The sequence below is a fragment of the Chlorocebus sabaeus genome, chromosome 8, assembly GCF_047675955.1.
Source record: "Chlorocebus sabaeus isolate Y175 chromosome 8, mChlSab1.0.hap1, whole genome shotgun sequence".
Classification (NCBI taxonomy): Eukaryota; Metazoa; Chordata; class Mammalia; order Primates; family Cercopithecidae; genus Chlorocebus; species Chlorocebus sabaeus.
Window position 1 is genome coordinate 107,403,955 of NC_132911.1, and position 18,988 is coordinate 107,422,942.

At 36.6% G+C, this 18,988-nt stretch overlaps 1 protein-coding gene across 37 annotated transcripts in view; it reads left to right on the top strand.

Moving 5' to 3' along the window:
• RIMS2 (regulating synaptic membrane exocytosis 2) overlaps window positions 1-18,988 on the top strand; it is a 765,294-nt gene that overhangs the window by 118,964 nt on the left and 627,342 nt on the right. The window lies entirely within an intron of this gene.

An 18,988-nucleotide genomic window follows, 5' to 3' on the forward strand; every position in this document is an offset into this window, starting at 1 on the left:
CATCCTGGGGATGAAGCCTACTTGATCATGGTGGATTAACTTTCTGTTGTACTGCTGAATTCAGTTTGCAAGTATTTTGTTGATTTTTACATCATGTTCATCAACAATTTTGGCCTGAAGTTTTCTTTTTTTTTCTCTTGTCTCTTCCAGGTTTTGGTGTCAAGATGATGCTGGCCTCACAAAATGAACTGGGAAGTGTCTTCCCTCCTCAGTTATTTCATATAGTTTCTGTAGGACTGGTACTACATCTTCTTTGGACATCTGGTAGAATTTCGCTGTGAATCCATCAGGTCTTGGGCATTTTTTGGTTTTCAGGCTATTTATTACTGATTCAATTTTGGAGCTCGTTATTGGTCTGTTCGGGGAATCAATTTCTTCCTGGCTTGGTCTTGGGAGGGTGTATGTGTCCAGGAATTTATCCATCTCTTCTAAGTTTTTTTGTTTGTGTGTGTAGAGGTGTTTGTAGTAGTTTCTGATGGTTGTTCCTATTTCTGTGGCATCAGTAGTAACATTCCCTTCATCATTTCTAATTGTTTTTATTTGGATGTTGTCTTTTCTTTATTAGTGTAGCTAGTGGCCTATTAATTTTTTCAAAAAACCAACTGCTGGATTTGTTGATCTTTCGAATGATTTTTCATGTCTTGATTTCCTTCAGTTCAGCTCTGATTTTTGTATTTCTCATCTTCTGCTAGCTTTGGGTTGATTTGTTCTTGCTTCTCTAATTCTGATTGAGTTGTGAAGTTAGTTTGTTAATTTGAGATCTTTCTTACTTTTGATGTAGGTTTTTAGTGCTGTGAATTTCCCTCTTAACACTGCCTTGGTTTTGTCCCAAAGACTCTGGTAAGTTGTATCTTTGTTCTTATTATTTTCAAAGAACTTCTTGATTTCTGCCTTAATTTCATTATTTACTCAAAAGTCATTCAGGAGCATTTTGTTTAATTTCCATGTAACTGTATTGTTTTGAGCTACTTTCATTGTGTTGACACTTATTTTTATTGTTCTATGACCTGAGAGTGTGTTTGGTGTGATTTCGGTTATTTTACATTTGTTGAGGATTATTTTGTGTTTAATTATGTAGTTGATTTTAGAGTATATTCCATGTGGTGAGGAGAAGAATGTATATTCTGTTGTTTTTGAGTGAAGAGTTCTATAAAGGTTTATGAGATCCATTTGGTACAATACTGAGTTTGGGTTCTGAATATCTTTGTTCATTTTCTGTGTCAATGATCTGTGTAATTCCATCAGTGGAGTGTTGAAATCTCCCACTGTTATTGTTTCATAGTCTATGTCTCTGTAATTCTCTAGGAACTTGCTTTATGAATCTGGTTGCTCCTGTGTTGGGTGCATATGTATTTACAATAGTTAGGTCTTCTTGTTGAATTGAACTCTTTACCGTTATGTAATTCCCTTCCTTGTCTTTTTTGATTTTTGTTGGTTTGAAATCTGTTCTGTCTGAAAATGAAGATTGTAAACCTTGCTTTTTTTTTTCTGTTTTTCATTTGCTTGGTAGATTTTTCTTCATCCTTTTATTTTGAGCCTGTGAGTGTCATGTGTGAGATGGGTCTCTTGAAGATACCATACCATTGGGGTCATTTTTTTTTTTTTTTTTTTTTTTTTTTTTTTGAGACGGAGTCTTGCTCTGCCGCCCAGGCTGGAGTGCAGTGGCTGGATCTCAGCTCACTGCAAGCTCCGCCCCCCGGGTTCCCGCCATTCTCCTGTCTCAGCCTCCCGAGTAGCTGGGACTACAGGCGCCGCCACCTCGCCCGGCTGGTGTTTTGTATTTTTTTAGTAGAGACGGGGTTTCACCGTGTTAGCCAGGATGGTCTCGATCTCCTGACCTCGTGATCCGCCCGTCTCGGCCTCCCAAAGTGCTGGGATTACAGGCTTGAGCCACCGCGCCCGGCCCATTGGGTCATTTTTATCCAGCTTGCCACTCTTTGCTGTTTAAGTGGGACATTTAGCCCATTTGCATTCAGGGTTAGTATTGCTCTATGTGGATTTGATCCTGTCATTGTGCTGTTGGTTGATTATTATGTTGGCCTGTTTGTGTGGTTATTATGTTGGCTTGTTTGTATGTTATTATTTTGGCTTGTTTGTGTGGCTTATTTTACAGTGGCAGTGGTCTTTGTGTTTACGTTTGTTTTTGTATTAGGTGGTAGTGGTCTTTCTTTTCTATATTTAGTGCTTCTTTCAAGATGTCTTGTAAGGCAGGTTTGGTGGTAAGGAAGTTTATCAACATTTTCTTATCGAAAAGGCAGAGAGGCTTTCAGTTGCCCCTGGAGGCTCTGTCCAGGGAGTTGCTGAGTTGGTACTCACTGGATCCTTAGCTCTGGTGGGGTGTGATTGGAGGCCCAGGCCTGGAAGACCCACCCAGTGAGGAGATATGGGAATGGGCACCCACATAACACTCTGGCCACTTTTCCATAGAGCTGCTTCAGTGTGCTTGGGGACCCTTCCAGTCCCTAGTCACCTTGGATTTTCCAGAACCTGGAGGTGTCACCAGTGAAGGCTGCAAAACAGCAAAGATAACAGCCTGTTCCTTCCTCTGGGAGCTTTGTCACAGGGAGGTACTGACCTCTTATTGTCCCAAGGGCACCTGCAGGAAGTGGCTGGAGACCCCAGTTAGGAGGTCCTGCCCAGTGAGGAGGAGCAGGATCAGTACCTTCTTAAGAAAGAAGTTTGGCCACATTTTGGCTGAGCAACTGTGCTGTGCTGGGGGTCCACCTCAGCCCCCAGTCATGCCACACACTCTGAAGCCTAAAGGCTGGAATGGCTAAGTTGTCCAAACAGCAAAGATGGGAGCCCACCCCTTCCTCTAGGAGCACTGTACCAGGGGGAATTTAGATCTTTTTTGGCTGGAGAGCTCAGGCAGGGAGTGGTTGGAGGCCTTAGTTGGGAGGCTTTGCCCAGTGAGGAGAAACAGGATCAGGTACTCCCTTAAAGCAGCAGTCTGGCCTCGTTTTGGTAGAGCAGCTGTGCTGTGCTGGTGGATCCCTTCTACTCCAGGTCAGCTCACACTCTCCATAGTGTGAAGGCTGGAATGGCTAAGATGCCTTAACAGTGAAGATAGTGGCCCTGCCTGGGAGCTCCTTCTTAGGTAGGTGCAATGCTGCTACTGGTAGCTGGCTGGAATTTCAAGCCAGTTGGTTTTATCTTGTGAGGTGCTGTGGAAGTGGGGCCTGTGGGCTGTTGCTGCTCAGTGCCCTGGAGTCAGTCTGTTTCCTAGGGGTATGCACAGAAGTCTAACCTCCCAGTTTGCTGGAACTGCAGCTACTTTTGTCAGAAATTGCAAGTATCTATCGCTCTGGGGTGTCCATGCATGCCTGAGCAGCTGCTCTTCTGAGACTCCATGTAGCTCTGTTTGTCAGACTGAAGGCCCTGGTTGAGTGGGTTCACAAGGAGATCTCCTGACTGAGGGTTGTATAGATCTTTTGGAAAAACGTGGTTTCCCAGGGTTGCTCATTCACTCACTGCTTCTTTGGGCAGGGGAGAATTCCCTGGGTCTGTGTTGCTCCCATGTGGGCCATTGCCCTGTCTTGCTTTTCTTCATTCCCTTTGGGTCAGGTTGTTCTCCTGATTAATTTCAGTGCAAGTACCTGGATGTTATTGTTGAAGGTGTATTTATTTGGCCCTTATATTCCTTTCCTTGAGAGCCATGCACACTAGCTCCTTCTAATTGGCAATCTTGGCCACTCTCTTTGCTTTTTTTCTATATAAAACTGCCTCACAATAATCTGCATTTTGGGGAGGTACAGCCTTTAAGAAAAATGAAAGTATCCTCTTTAAAGAACAAAAGGAATGTTTGGCTCACATAAGGAAAGTTCTCACCCAAGTTCTCAATCAGATCTATTTATGCAAATGAAGGATTCAAGCTTGTTTAGTTCTGATTGGCCAAGATAGTTGAGCCCTTGATTGGGTGGCTTCCTAAGACCCAAACTAGAAGGCTCTGTGAGATGTTTCTTCTAAAGGGCTAGTGATGGGTCCTTTCTTGCCAGGTTTTCTTGGTTTTGGTCACAGGAACTGTTCTGGCTTATGGGAGTAAAGTAGCATGTTTATCCAGATTTGCCTTTTCTATGAACAAAGGGCATGTAAACACTCTTCTTTCACTCCACCATGGCCGCTTTGTTCTGTAATCTCAATTTGGGTATTAGTCACAGTGAGTACATCTAGTCTGGAGTGCTTGGAGTCTCATTTACAGTTTAACTTCACACTAATGTGTTAAGAATTTTTGCATCTGTGTTCATTAAGGATATTAGTAACTTTCTTTTCTTGAATTTACTTTTTCTAGTTTTGTTATCAGAATAATAATGCTGGCTTCCCAAACTGAGTTGGAATGTGTTCCATTTTTTGAAAATAAGTGTGATTTTTGTGAAAGATAAGTACTTGTGAAAAATAAGTATTACTTATTTTTAAAATGTTTTATAGAATTCACCATTGAAGCCATGTGGGCCTGCAGTTTTTTTGTGGGAAGGTTTTTTTGTTGTTTTGTTTTAACTTTTCATTTTGAAATAATTTTAACTTTTTAGAAGAGTTGCAAAAATGATTCAGAGAGTTCCTGTATCTTGTTCACCTAGGTGTCTGCAGTCAACAATTTACACAATTACAGTGTATTTATCAAAACAAAGAAAACAGCATTGGTACAATACTATTAAATAACTGTAGGATTTATTCAAATTTTACCATATTTTTTACTGACGTTCTTTTTCTTTTCCAGGATTCAATCTAGGATAAGTGCATTTAATTGTCTTGTCTCCTTCGTCTCTTCCAATTTGTGACAGTTTCTCACTCTTTCCTTGTTTTCATGATTTTGATACTTGTGAAGAATACTGGCGAAAGCTGTGAAAACAAAGAAAAAGAGTGTTCCTTAATTTCAGTTTTTGTGGATGTTCTTCAGTTTGGGTTTGTTTTTATTTTTCCCCTGATTCAACTGGGGTTTTGAAGTTTTTGGAAGAATACCACAGTGGTATCACATCATACTGGGGGCTAATTTTGATCATATAGTTAGAGTTGTGTCTCTCAGGTTTCTCCACTGTAAAGTTATACTTGTTTCCTTTTTATTTTCTCTTAGTTGCAAGTGAGTCACTAATTTCAGTCACTGTTTAAAGGGAGAGGAATTAGGCTCCACCACTTGAAGAATGGGTATAAAATAATTTTTAGACATCTATCTAAACCACAGTAATTAATAAATATTTGGGGGGAGATACTTGAGGCTATGCAAATATTGCTTCTCCTTTAAGCTTTGATTTCTAATATTAGCAGTGGATCTTACCTGCAACAGTTACTACTGTGATGTTCTAATGATGACTTTCTATTTTCTTCGTGCCTTTAATGTGTATTATTTGGCATTCTTCTGTAAGGGAAATATGCGCCATCTCCTCTATTTATTTATTTATATCAGTACGGATTAATAGATATTTATTTTTCGAGGGATCACTATAATCCATATGGGGTTTTTGTTTGTCCTCAAATAGTTCCAGCTTTGGCCATTGGGAACTTTTTCAGGTTGAGTTTGTGCTTTTTGACATACTCCATGTTTTTATGTTTTTGAACAATTTCTTATTTTCTAGCATTACAAGATAATCTAGGTTAACTTTGTGTTTTTTTTCTGCCTACCTGGAAAATTAGCCATTTCTCAAAGTGTCTTTGATTGGAGAATGGTATTTAGAAAAAAAGATCTTTGTACCAGATGTGCTCATTGCAATTGGGATGTCACTGTTTCTAGGCTCTCTCAGCAAACCAAATGAGGAAATACTTGTATATATAAACTTGTATAGACACACATATCTATATTTATTTCTCAACCTCTATTTATTTATTCATCTATCATCTACCTTTAAAATATGTAAATATGTGTGATTTTATACTGATATGTCTGACTCTAAATTTAGCACTGCAGGCAGGGTTCATTCTAGCCTCCTCTCTTTGTTTATTTGTATTCTGTGGCAGTTATTTACTCATTGCTCAACCACAGTGTAAATGTAGAATAGTTTCACAATTACTAACTTGTATAGTATGGAAACAAGTATACCAGAGTACAATGCTTATGTATTGTTATTTTTTGTCTTTGGTATTACAATTATCTAGTTAAAATATCCTTTCCTAATGTTCTTTAGGACACCTCCTTTATTCCTCACTCTCTTTTAACTAACTAGGTTATATTGTACCTTTTAAATACAATTTGATCAATTTGTCACATTTTGTATTCCTTCCAGGGATTTTTTTAAAAAGTTTGCAAACATTAAGATTTAATGTTTGTGATGCATAATTCCATGGGTTTTGACAAACACATAATTATCCAGCAACACTATAGAATAGTTTTAACACTCTAAAAATTTCCTTGTGTGACTCCTTTGTAGTTAATACTTCCCTCTATCATTGACCCATTAGCCTCTACTCTGTTTTCTTTATCTATAGTTTTGCCTTTCCCAGAATGTCATAGAATTTGAATCAAACCTTATGCAGCTTTTTAGTTCTCAATTGTTTCTTTTAGCAAAATACATTTAATATTTAGTCATGCTGTTCATATCAGTAGTTTATTTCTTTTTTATTGCTGAGTAGTATTCCCTTGTATGGATTTACCATAGTTTGTTTATTCATTCACCTCTTAACATCTTGGTTGTTTTCAGTTTTCTGAGATTATGAATAAAGCTGCTAGAAACATTGATGTATAGGTTTTTGCGTGAACATGTTTTCAGTCTATCTGACTAGATACCTAGAAAGTGGGATTGCTAGGTCTTTTGCCTTTTTGTATAAACTTTGAGTCATTGTTGATATGCACAAAACAACTTGATGAGATTTTGATTGGGATTACCATGTTTCTATAGATCAAATCATGAGAACTGACATCTTAAAAATGTTGAGTCTTTTTATCCATGAGCATGACGTACTTCCCTATTTATTTAAATTTTCTTATATTTATTTCATCAGAGTTCTGTAGTTTTCCTTTTGTAGATTTGGTATATATTTCTTTGGTTTATATATTGATTCAATTTTTGAAATAGATGTAGACATGTCCTTTTGTGAGCATTGGTACGTTGTATCTTTCAAGGAAATGGTTCATTTCATCAAAATTATCAGATTTGGGATAGTGTTCTTACTATTTTTTAATCTTTTTAATGTCATGTGATCAGAAGTGATGGACTGTCTTTCATTTTTTATATTAGTGATTTGTATCATTTCTTTTTTCCTTTATTAGCCTAGCTAGGAATTTATCAATTTATTGGTCTTTTCAAAGAGGCGGGTTTGGTATTGTTTATTTTGTCTATTGATGCCCATTTTCAAGTTCATTGATTTTTAACTTTTATTATTTATTTTCCTCTGCTTACTTTAGATTTTATTTTCTTTTTCTAGTCTACTAAGGTAGAAGCTTTATTGATTGTAGATATGTTTCATAATATATGCATTAAAATGCTAGACATTTTCATCTAAGCACTGCTTTAGCTGCATCTCACAAGTTTTGATAAATTTTATTTTCGCTTTCATTTAGTTAAGCATATTTTTAATCTATTTTGAGACTTGACTCATGTTTTTAGAAGCGTATTGTTTAATTTCCAGATATTTTGAGATTTTTCACTGTAGTTTTGCTGTTAATTTCTTATTTAGTTCCTCTGTGAACTCAGAGCATACTTTGAATGATTTGTATTCTTTTAAATGTATTAAAGGGCGTTTCATGGCCTAGAATGTGGTCTGTCTTGGTGTATGTTCCCTGGGCGCTTAAGAAGAATATGTATTATGCTATTGTTGGATAGAGCATTATAAAATGTTCATTAGATCAATTTTATTTATGCTGTTCATTTCAACTGCATCTTCACTGATTTTCTGCCAATTGTATATGTCAATTATTGATAGCTGTGTAAACAGCATCTGTAACAGTGGATTAATCTCTTTATCATTGCAAGTGTATCAGTTTTTGCCTCCTGTATTTTGACACTTTGTTGTTATGTATGCACACATTAAGGATTGTTATGTTTTCTTGGGGGCATTCATCCTTTTATTACTATGAAATACCTTGATTTATCTCTGATAATTTCCCTTGCTCTAAAGTTGGCTTTGTTTGAAATTCATGTGGATACTCTAGTTTTCGTTTGTATTTAAAGTGGGTTTCTTGTAGAGACAATACATTGCTTGGTGTTATTCATTTCTTCAATTTCTTTTTTTTTTTTTTTTTTTTTTGAGATGGAGTCTTGCTCTGTAGCCCGGACTGGAGTGCAGTGGCCGGATCTCAGCTCACTGCAAGCTCCGCCTCCCGGGTTCACGCCATTCTCCTGCCTCAGCCTCCGGAGTAGCTGGGACTACAGGCGCCCACCACCTCGCCCGGCTATTTTTTTGTATTTTTAGTAGAGACGGGGTTTCACCGTGTTAGCCAGGATGGTCTCGATCTCCTGACCTCGTGATCCGCCCGTCTCGGCCTCCCAAAGTGCTGGGATTACAGGCTTGAGCCACCGCGCCCGGCCCATTTCTTCAATTTCTTATTGATACATAATGGATATACAAAGTTTAGAGGTATATGCAATGATTTAATACATTAGTATATTCTGTAAGATTAAATCAGTGTCATTGGGATGCTCATCACCTTAAATATTTGTCTTTTCTTTATGTGAGAAACATTTGAGTTATTCTCTTCTATTTTGAAATATACAATAGATTATTGTAAATTATTATTACTGTACTGATCTATCAAACACTAGGTCATGTTTCTTCTGTCTAACTGTATATATGTACCTATCAATCAATCTCTCTTAATTCCCCATTCCCATGGGGCTATAACTTGGTTATTGTTTGTTTGTCCCTACCAAATTTCATGTTAAAATTTGATCCCTAGTATGGCAGTGTTGGGAAGTAGAGCCTAATGTGAGGTGTTTAGGTCATGGAGGTGTATCCCTCATAAGTAAATTAATGCCCTTCTTGGGAGTGGAGGGTGAGTGAATTCTCATTTTGTTCATTCTCATGAGTTTTGGTTGTTAAAAAGAGGCTGGCACCTCCTGCCCTCTTTCTTGCTTCCTCTCTTTCTATGTGATCTCTGCATGGCACCCCTCACCTTCCACCATGAGTGGAAGCAACTTGAGGCCCTCATCTGATGCAGATGCTGTTGCCATGCTTTTTATAAAGCCTACAGAACTATAAGCCAAATAAACATTTGTTCATTATAAATGACCCAGCCTAAGGTATTCGTTTATAGCAACAAAAATGGACTAAGACATTGTGTCTTTTTGTTTTCATCCATTCTGATAGTCTCTGCTTTTTAATTGGTGTATTTAGACCATTTACATTTAAGGTGACTATTTTTAGTAGGATTTATGGTTACTGTATTTGTAACTGTGCTGCATTTATTGTGCTTGTTTTATTTCTTATTTTGTCTTCTAATTTTTCTCTCTCTTCTTTCCCTTTATTTTAGCATTTTATATGATTCTATCTTTTCTCTTCTTTTAGCATATCAATTGTACTTCCTTTTAAAATTTTATTTGGGTGGTCGCTTAAGAGATTGTAGCATTTATTTATAATGAATCCAAGTCCACTTTAAAATCACACTGTACAACTTCACAAATGGTGTAAACCTGGTAACAGATTATTCACAATTTCCCTCTTCTGTACCATATAACATCACTATAATTTATTTCACTTATCCATAAAATACTGTCACAGAATACAATATTGCTATAGTTCCGTATTTGACAAACTGATAGATTAAGAATAAGAAAAATAAAAGGTTTTATTTTATCCTTATTTGTTCCTTCCCTAATGCTATTCCTTTTATTAAATGTACATCAGAATTTCTGACCTATATAATTTTCTTCTCTCTGAAGGAAATGAAAAACTTCTTTTTAATATTTCTTGCAAAGCAGATCTGGTGACACATTTTTACAATTTTTGTTTGTTTGAGAAAATATTTTTTCCTGACTTTTGAAGGATAATTTGACTGGGTATAGACCTATAGGTTGGTTGGTTTCTTTATTTAACACTTTAGATATTTCATTCTACTTTTTTCTTTTCTGTATGAACAGAAGTCTGATGTAATTCTTATACTGTTTCTCTGTAGATAAGGTGTTTGCTTTTTTTCTTTCAAAATGTCATCTCTGTCTTTCATTTTCTGCAGTTTGAATAGTATATTCTTATTTGAAACATTTTTTGATATTCATCCTATTTGGTGTTCTCTGAGCTTCCTGGATTCGTGGGTTAGTGTTTGTCATTAATTTTAGAAAATTTTCAGTTGTTATTACTTAAAATATTTCTTTTGTTCCTTTCTTCTCCATCTGCTATTCCGATTACACATACGTTATAGTTTTTATAATTGTCCCTCAGTTTTTGAATATGCTGTTCCATCTTTTTCACTGTTTTGTCTTTTTGTTTTTCAGTTTTAGAAGTTTTTATTGACATATTTTCAAGCTCATTGATTGTTTTTTTGGCCAAGTCTACTGCTCTGTTGATGAGTCTGTCAAAGGCATTCTTTATTTCTATTGTTTTTTCTTTTTGGCATTTCCTTTTTGATTCATTCAAGAGTTTGCCTCTCTTTGCTCACAGTGCCAATGTATTCTTGCATGTTGTCTATGTTTCACATTGGAACTCTTAGTATATTAACCACAGCTATTTTCCCAGTCTAGCAATTCCAAATTTTCTGCCATATTTGATTTATGCTTTCTTTGTCTCTTCAGAAATTTTTTCTTGCCACTTAGAATGCCTTGTAATTTCTTATTGAAAGCTGGACAAGGGTTATTCAGTAAAAGGAGCTTAGGTAGTTAGCTTTTAAGTGTGACATTTTTTGTTTATCCGGACAAGAGTTAGACTGTGTTTACTGTTTATTGTAGCTGTGGCATCAGAGGCTATAATTTTTTCTATTGTCCTTGTGTTTATCTTTTTTTTTTTTTTTTTTTGCTGTTTTGTGTTTCTGTATTGATTCCTTACTAAATAGTTTCTGAGGATTGTAGTTCTTTTGGTTGTTTCACCTGTTATTATATAAGAACTCTACTGATTTGGTGGTAGGTGTAGAGGGAGGAGAGGCATCTGATAGTTCTGTCATTGGGCCTCAGTCTGTCAATGAGCTTGAGTTGAGTATTTTCTTCTTCCTACATTGAAGGCTAGAAAGGACTGGAATTTGGTATTTTCCATTTTCTACATTGAAGGCTGGAGGAGGATGGAATTGGGTATTTCCCTTCCTCAGGCCTGTTAAGCTTTGGCAAAACATCATCTTTTATAAAATAGTTTCCCTTGAGAGAAGACCTTCTTAAAAGAGAGAGCTTCAAGTGCATTTCAAAATGGTTACTTTCCTTCTCCTCCTATTGGATGCAGGAGAGGATTTTTCTCTGATTTTCACTGAGAGAACCTGGTAGAGCTTCTGGAGATAAAACTTATGCAAGTGTGTTGGCACCCATAAGACTGAGAAACTAAGATTTGGAATTTGAAACTTAAAAAGTAGTCTACCCTGAGCCTCTGGCAATTAATTATAAGGTGTTTGTGGATATACTGGTTCCACCTGCAGGCCTCTGCTACTGGGCTTTTGGTTCTGGTAAACTGTGGAACTTGGTATTTGTCTGTTTAGTTTTTGTGGCAGCAATTTGCGAGGTCACATTAATTTCTTGATGATGCTAACAAGAGTTGTTGATTTTCAGTTCAGCTTTTTTTCTCATTTTGAGGATGGGAGTGATAATTTCCAAGCTCTTTATATGTCAGATTGGAAACCAGAATCTCCTCATCAGCTTCTTGGAATGGACGAATGTAGGCGTTCACTGTTAATAATGTTAGCATATTGTCAGAGAAATAGGTGATGTAATTAGTTTCTCATATTATTAATTTTTAATTCATTATCTCAACATTTTAATTTTGGTGAGATACTTTGCAGTGTGATTTTATCTAACATTGGCAAAAGGAGAAGAATAATTTTATACTTTTAACTGTGTTTAAAGGCATTTTAAATATTATTTAAAACATAAATATAAAATATAAATATTTTAAATATTTATACATATTTTGTTTGGGAGGTTGATGCAGATGTTTTACATTTTATATATAGATATTTTTATGAAACTCAGTTTTAATAATTTAGAGTTTTATGCTATGTTTCCTAGTAAAGATTTTGAAATGGGAAACTGATTTTTAGATTGATATCAACATTTATGATACGAACTTGTCACTGATTAAGAGCAACATGATTTCTTGCAGATTCTCACCCAGGACTTCTTTAACAAGTAAATGAGCTCATTGACATATTTATTTCAGTATTTCTTGTTTTTAGCAAACTATTATTTGGTGAAGGGTCATTTTAATTGTTCTTCATTTTAATGAGCTCATATGGTAATCTTTCTTTGCCATTATCTTTTTATCTTTTTGTGAATGTTTTGTTCTAAAAAGAGATTTTTATCTTTTTCTCAAAGAAATACAAGTTTTCTAAATAGAATTCAGTGTCACTATAGTTTGCTTGTGTTTGAATGTTTATATGACATTTGGTTTTAAACTAACAATCTTTTAAATATTAATCCATTTTGTGACTATATTTAAATTCTAAATGATGTGACTTTCATTCTTGCAAATAAGATATTACACTCTGAATTTTATAAAGAGAATACAGGATATAATTTTATTGTTAATATAGAAATGTTTATTATTTATAAATAATAAACAGTTATATTTGTTATTGTGACACAAATATGTCTAAAAGTATGCCTTTCATTTATTGCTATATCATTAAAAAATGAACACAGTGTAAAAGTGAATCAATTTGATCTAAAGAGAATTTAATTTACAGTGTTAGGTAATAGCCTTCTAATGAAAGTCTAGGATTTTGCTGACCAGTTTTCATGACTAATTATTAGTTTCTCTTTGAGAAGGTAAAAACTAATAAACTGATCGTGTAGTCATAAGTTTACCTCTTAGGATAAGTTCTAGGAAATTGTGAGAAGTCAAATTTCAGAGGCCTTTTTTTTTTTTTTTTTTTTTTTGAGTTGAGCTTTTTGGATGAGTAGGATTTTTTTTTTTTGGAATTTTTTATTATTATACTTTAAATTCTAGGGTACATGTGCATAATGTGCAGGTTTGTTACATATGTATACTTGTGCCATGTTGGTGTGCTGCACCCATCAACTCGTCAGCACCCATCAACTCGTCCTTTATATCAGGTATAACTCCCTCAGAGGCCTTTATTATGCTTGTGTACGATTTTTCTCTACCTTGTAATATCCAGTCTTATTTCATTTTGATATTCAGTGATCTATATTGGGTCAGTCTCCCTTAATTTCCTGAATATTGTGAAAGCAGTACACACTAATAGGTCTGTAGAAGGAATAATTTAATTTTAATAAAGGAATATTTAAAAATGAATAATATTAATCCCAAGAATGACTCACTAAATATGTGCCACATGAGGTGGAAGTTTTTTTTTAGTTAGGTGTACCTAATTTTTCATATCATATGCATCATGAATTACTTGTCTCCTTCTTTTTTCTTCAACTTTTATTTTAAGTTCAGGAGTACATGTGCCAGATGTTCAGGTTTGTTACACAGGCAAATGTGTGCCATGGTGATTTGCTGCACACATCATCCCACAACCTGTGTATTAAGCCCAGCATTCATTAGCTGTTCTTCCTGATGTTCTACCTCTCTCCACACCCAGCTCCAGCAGGCCCCAGTGTTTGTTGTTCCCCCCATGTGTCCATGTGTTCTCATCATTCAGCTCTGACTTATAAGTGAGAACATGCGGTGTTTAGTTTTCTCTTCCTGTGTTAGTTTGCTGAGGATAATGCCTTTCAGCTTTATCCATGTCCCTGCAAAGGACATGATTTGGGCTGAGACAATGGGGCTTTCTAGATATAGGATCATGTCATCTGCAAAGAAAGATACTTTGACTTCCTCTCTTCCTATTTGAATACCTTTTATTTTTTTCTCTTGCCTGATTGCCCTGGCCAGAACTTCCAATACTATGTTGATTAGGAGTGGTAGGAGAGAGCGTCCTTGTCTTGTGCTCATTTTCAAGAAGAATGTTTCCAGCTGTTGCCTATTCAGTATGATATTGGCTGTGGCTTTTACATGTATGGCTCTTATTATTTTGAGTTATGTTTCTTCAATACCTAGTTGATTGAGAGTTTTTAACATGAAGGGATTTTGAATTTTATTGAGGCCCTTTTCTGCATCTAATTAGACAAATTATGCATTTTTTTTTACCTTCAGTCCTGTTTATGTGATGAGTTACATTTATTTAGTTTTGTATGTCAAACCAACCTTTTATCTTGGGAATGAAGCCTACTTTATCATGGTGGATATGCTTTTTGATGTGCTGCTGAATTCGGTTTGCCAGTATTTTGCTTTGATGTTTGACAATTTTTGCATCGATGTTCATCAAAGACATTGGCCTGAAGTTTTTTGTTGTTGTTGCATCTGTGCCAGGTTTTGGTATCAGTGTGATGTTTTTGCATTGATGTTCATCAAGGACATTGGCCTGAAGGTTTTTTATGTTGTTGTGTCTGTGCCAGGTCTTGGTATCAGTATGATGTTGGCCTCATAGAATGAGTTAGAGCGGAGACCCTTCTTTTCAATTTTTTGGAATAGTTTCAGTAGAATGGTACCAGCTCTTATTTGTACCTCTGGTAGAATTCAGTTGTGAATCCATCTCGTCCTGGGCTCTTTTTGAGTTGGTAAGTTATTTATTCCTGCCTCAATTTTAGAACTTATTATTGGTCTATTAACAGACTCAGTTTCTTCCTGGTTCAGCCTTGGGTGGGTGTATGTGTCCAGACATTTATTCATTTATTATATATTTTCTAGTTTATGTGCATAGAGGTGTTTATAGTATTCTCTGATGGTTGTTTATATTTCTCTGGGGTCAGTGGTGATATCCCTCTTATTTCTGATTGTGTTTATTTGATTCTTCTTTCTTTTTTATTGGTCTATCTAGTGGTCTATTATATTAATTTTGTTAAAAAAAACCCAGCTGCTGGTTTTATTGATTTTTTTTTTTAAGGATTTCTTTTTAATATTTGTATCACCTTCAGTTCAGTTCTGATCTTGGTTATTTCTTGTCTTCTTTTAGCTGTGGAGCTTTCTCTTGGTTTGCCAGTTTTTTTAGGTGTGATGTTAGGTTGTTAACTTGAGATCTTTCTAGCTTTTTGATATGGGCATTTAATGTTATAAATTTCCCTCCTAACACTGCTTTTGCTGCATCTCAGAGTTTCTGGTACATTGTGTCTTTGTTCTCATTAGTTTCAAAGAAGTTTCTTATTTTTCTCTTAATTTCATTATTTACACAGGAGTCATTCAAGACCAGGTTGTTCAATTTCAATATAGTTGTGTGTTCTTGAGTGATTTTCTTATTCTTGAGTTCTAATTTGATTGTGCTGTAGTCTGAGAGAATGTTTGTTATTATTTCAGCTCTTTTATATTTGCTGAGGAGTGTTTTCCCTCAGATTATGTGATACATTTTAGTTAGATAAAATTAAGTGCCATGTGGTGATGAGAAGAACGTATATTCTGTTCTTTTCTTGGTGGAGAGTTCTGTAGGTATCTATCAGGTCTACTTGATTCAGTGCTGAGTTCAGGTCCTGAATATCTTTGGTAATTTTCTGTCTCAATTTGACGGTGGGGTGTTAAAGTCTCCCACTGTTTTTGTTTGGGAATTTTAAGCCTTTTTGTCTCTAAGAACTTGCTTTGTGAATCTGAATGCTCCTGTATTGGGTGTATTTATATTTAGGATAATTAGCTCTTCTTGTTGAATTGAACCCTTTATCATTCCATAATAACCTTCTTTGTCTTTTTTGATCTTTGTTGGTTTAATGTTTTTGTTTTGCCAGAAACTGGAATTGCAACCCCTGTGTTTTCTGTTTTAAATTTGTTTCGTTCCTCTATCTTTTTATTTTGAGCCTATTGTGTGTCTTTGCATGTGAGATGGGTCTCTTGAAGACAGCATACCAATGGGTCTTGGTTTTATATCCAGCTTGCAATTTTGTGTCTTTTAATTGGGGCATTTAGCCCATTTACAGTTAAGGTTAGTATTGTTATTTGTGAATTTGATTCTGTCATCATGATGCTAGCTGGTTATTTTGCATACTTGTTTATGCGGTTGCTTCATAATGTTACTGTTCCGTGTACTTCAGTGTGTTTTTGTAGTGGGTAGTAATTGTTTTTCCTTTTTATATTTAGTGCTTTGTTCAGGAGTTCTTGCAAGGCAGGCATGGTGGTGGAAATTCCCTAAGCATTTGATTGGAAGAAAAGGATCCCTTTTCTCCTTCACTTATGAAGTTTAGTTTGGGTGAATATGCAATTGTGGGTTGGAATTTCTTTTCTTTAAGAATGTTGAATATTGGCCCCTAATCTTTTCTGACTTCTAGGGTTTTTGCTGAGAGGTCCTCTGTTAGTCTGATGGGCTGCATTTTGTAGGTGACCTGACCTTTCTATCTGGCTGCCTTTAACATTTTTTCTTTCATTTGTATATTGCAGAATCTGATTATTATGTGTCTTGGGGTTGACACATTATGTGTCATGGAGTAACTTACTGGGGTTCTCTGTATTTCCTGGATTTGAATGTTGGCCTTTCTCTGTTGGGGAAGTTCTCCTGGATGATATACTTAAGTATGTTTTGCAACTTGGTTCCATTCTCCCCATCTCTTTCAGGTACCTTAGTCAGTCTTGGGTTCCATCTTTTTAAAGAATTTCATATTTTTTGGAGGTTTTGTTCATTCCTTCTCATTCTTGTTTATTTTTTTTTTTTCTGTTCTTGTATGTCTGTCTTATGTCAGAAAGATACTCTTCAAGCTCTGAGATTCTTTTCTCTGCTTGATCTGTAGTTCTCATGTTGTGTTTTTCAGCTCCATCAGGTTGGTTATATTTCTCTCTAAACTGGCTGTTCTGGCTATCAGCTCCTGTATTGTTTTATCATGATTCTTAGCTTCTTTGCATTGGGTTACAACATGCTCCTTTAGCTCAGCAAAGTTTGTTATTACCCACCTTCTGAAGCCTACTTGTCACTTCATCCATCTCAGCCTCAGTCCAGTTTGTACCCTTGCTGGAGAGGTGTTTTGGTCATTTGGAAGAGAAGAGCCATTCTGGCTTTTTGAGTTTTTAGCATTTTTTTGTTGATTCTTTCTTTATGGGCTTACTTACCTTTGGTCTTTGGGGTTGGTGACCTTTGATTTGGGTTTGTATGGGGTCTTTTTTTATTGATGTTGTTGTTTTTTTCTGTTTGTTTTTCTTTAAGTGATGGCACTGTTTCATGGGGCTGCTGTGGTTTGCGAGGGGTCCCCTTCAGGCCCTAGTTGCCTTCGTTTCTCTTCTACCTAGAGTTATCACCAGTGAAACCTGTGAACCAGCAAAGATGGCAGCCTTCCCCTTTTTCTGGAAGCTTTGTTTCAGTGGGGCACTGACCTGTTGCTGGCCCAAATATGCCTGTAGGAGGTGACTGGAGACTCCTGCTGGGAGGTCTCACCCAGTCAGGAGGAACAGGATCAGGGATCTGCCTAAAGAAGCAATCAGACGGGCCTTTGGTAGAGCAGGTATGCTGCATTCAGGGGTCCCTTCTTTGTCTGGACCATTTGAATTCCCCAAAGCTGACAGGCTGGAATGGCTGAGTCTACTGAACCGCAGAGACAGAGAACCACTGGGAGCTTCATCCCTGAGAAAGATCAAAGCTGTGTCCAGAGAATCCTTGCTGGAGTGGCTGAAGTCGTCACAGGGAGGTCTTGCCAAGTGAAGATGAATGAATCAGGTTCCGCTTAAAGAAGCAGTCTGGCCATGATCCATCAAGGCAGCTATGCTGCTCTCTGGGGGACCCCTCCTCGTCCAAACTGCCTGTATTCTTCAAAGTTGGCAGGCTGAAATGACTGAGTCTACTGAACCACAGAGATGGTGGTCACCCACCCCCCTGGGAACTCAGTCCTGACTCAGGCAGACTCCAACCTGCTGCTACCAGCTGACTGGAATTCCAAGCCAGTGGGTCCCAACTTGTGAGGCACCATGGAAGTGGGGCCCACAGAATGATGCCACTTTGCTTCCTGGACTCAGTCCCCTTCCTAGGGGCATTCACAGATGGATCTCCTGCCTTGCCACAGATTCCGGGGCCAGAGTATGCAAAACTCCTGGGTCTCTGTGTGTGTCTAAGCAACCGCTCTGCTGAAACTTCACATAGCTCAGTGTATTGGACCCAAGGCCTTGGTGATGTGGGTTCATGAGGAGATCTCCTGATCCATTGGTTGCAAAGATCTGTGGGAGAAGCGTGGTTTCCTAGGCAGGTCACACAATCACTGACCACTTCCCTTGGCTCTGTGCTGCTCCCAGGTGGGCTATTGCCCCACCCTGCTTCTCTTTATTCTCTGAGGGTCAAGTTGTTTGCTTAGTCAGTTTCAATGTGAGAACTCAGATATTTCAGTTGAAGGTGCTGAACTGACTTGCTCCTTTCATTCCTCTCCTTGAGCGCTGTGGACTGCAGCTGCTTTCAATCGGCTGTCTTAGCTTTCCACAACTGTCTACTTCTAAATCAGTTTCTGACTGTGAATTTTTAGATTTTTGTAATATAAAAATATCTTCTCATCTCAGAGAATTAGAAAGCAGTTTTTTCTATATGCTATTTTAGACAAGACTTTATTGAACTCAGCAGAACTAGAAGTGAAGCACTGACTTATTATAGTTATTTATATACTATTTATTTAAATTCATTTTCATTCTGGAATGGTTGTTTGCATAATTAACTTATGAACATTTCTAATTTAATATACAGTTATTTTAATAGCTATTTTAAGAGAGTTTGGATACTTGCCCTCCCCCACCCCCCATTCCTTTCTCTGCTTCTTTAGGCATAAAGAAATTCATTTGTAAGCCTTTTAAAAATACATTCATAAAACTCTATGTTTTATTTAAAATACTTATGCCTTACCTCAATATTAAGGAAAAATTAAGAAAAGGAAATCTATTTGCACTTAACCAAATGTAATTGTGTTTAATATAGTATGTTAACATAATTATTTTAAAATCTTTAATATCAATAAAAATACTCAGAAAACTTCAGGACCAAATCATT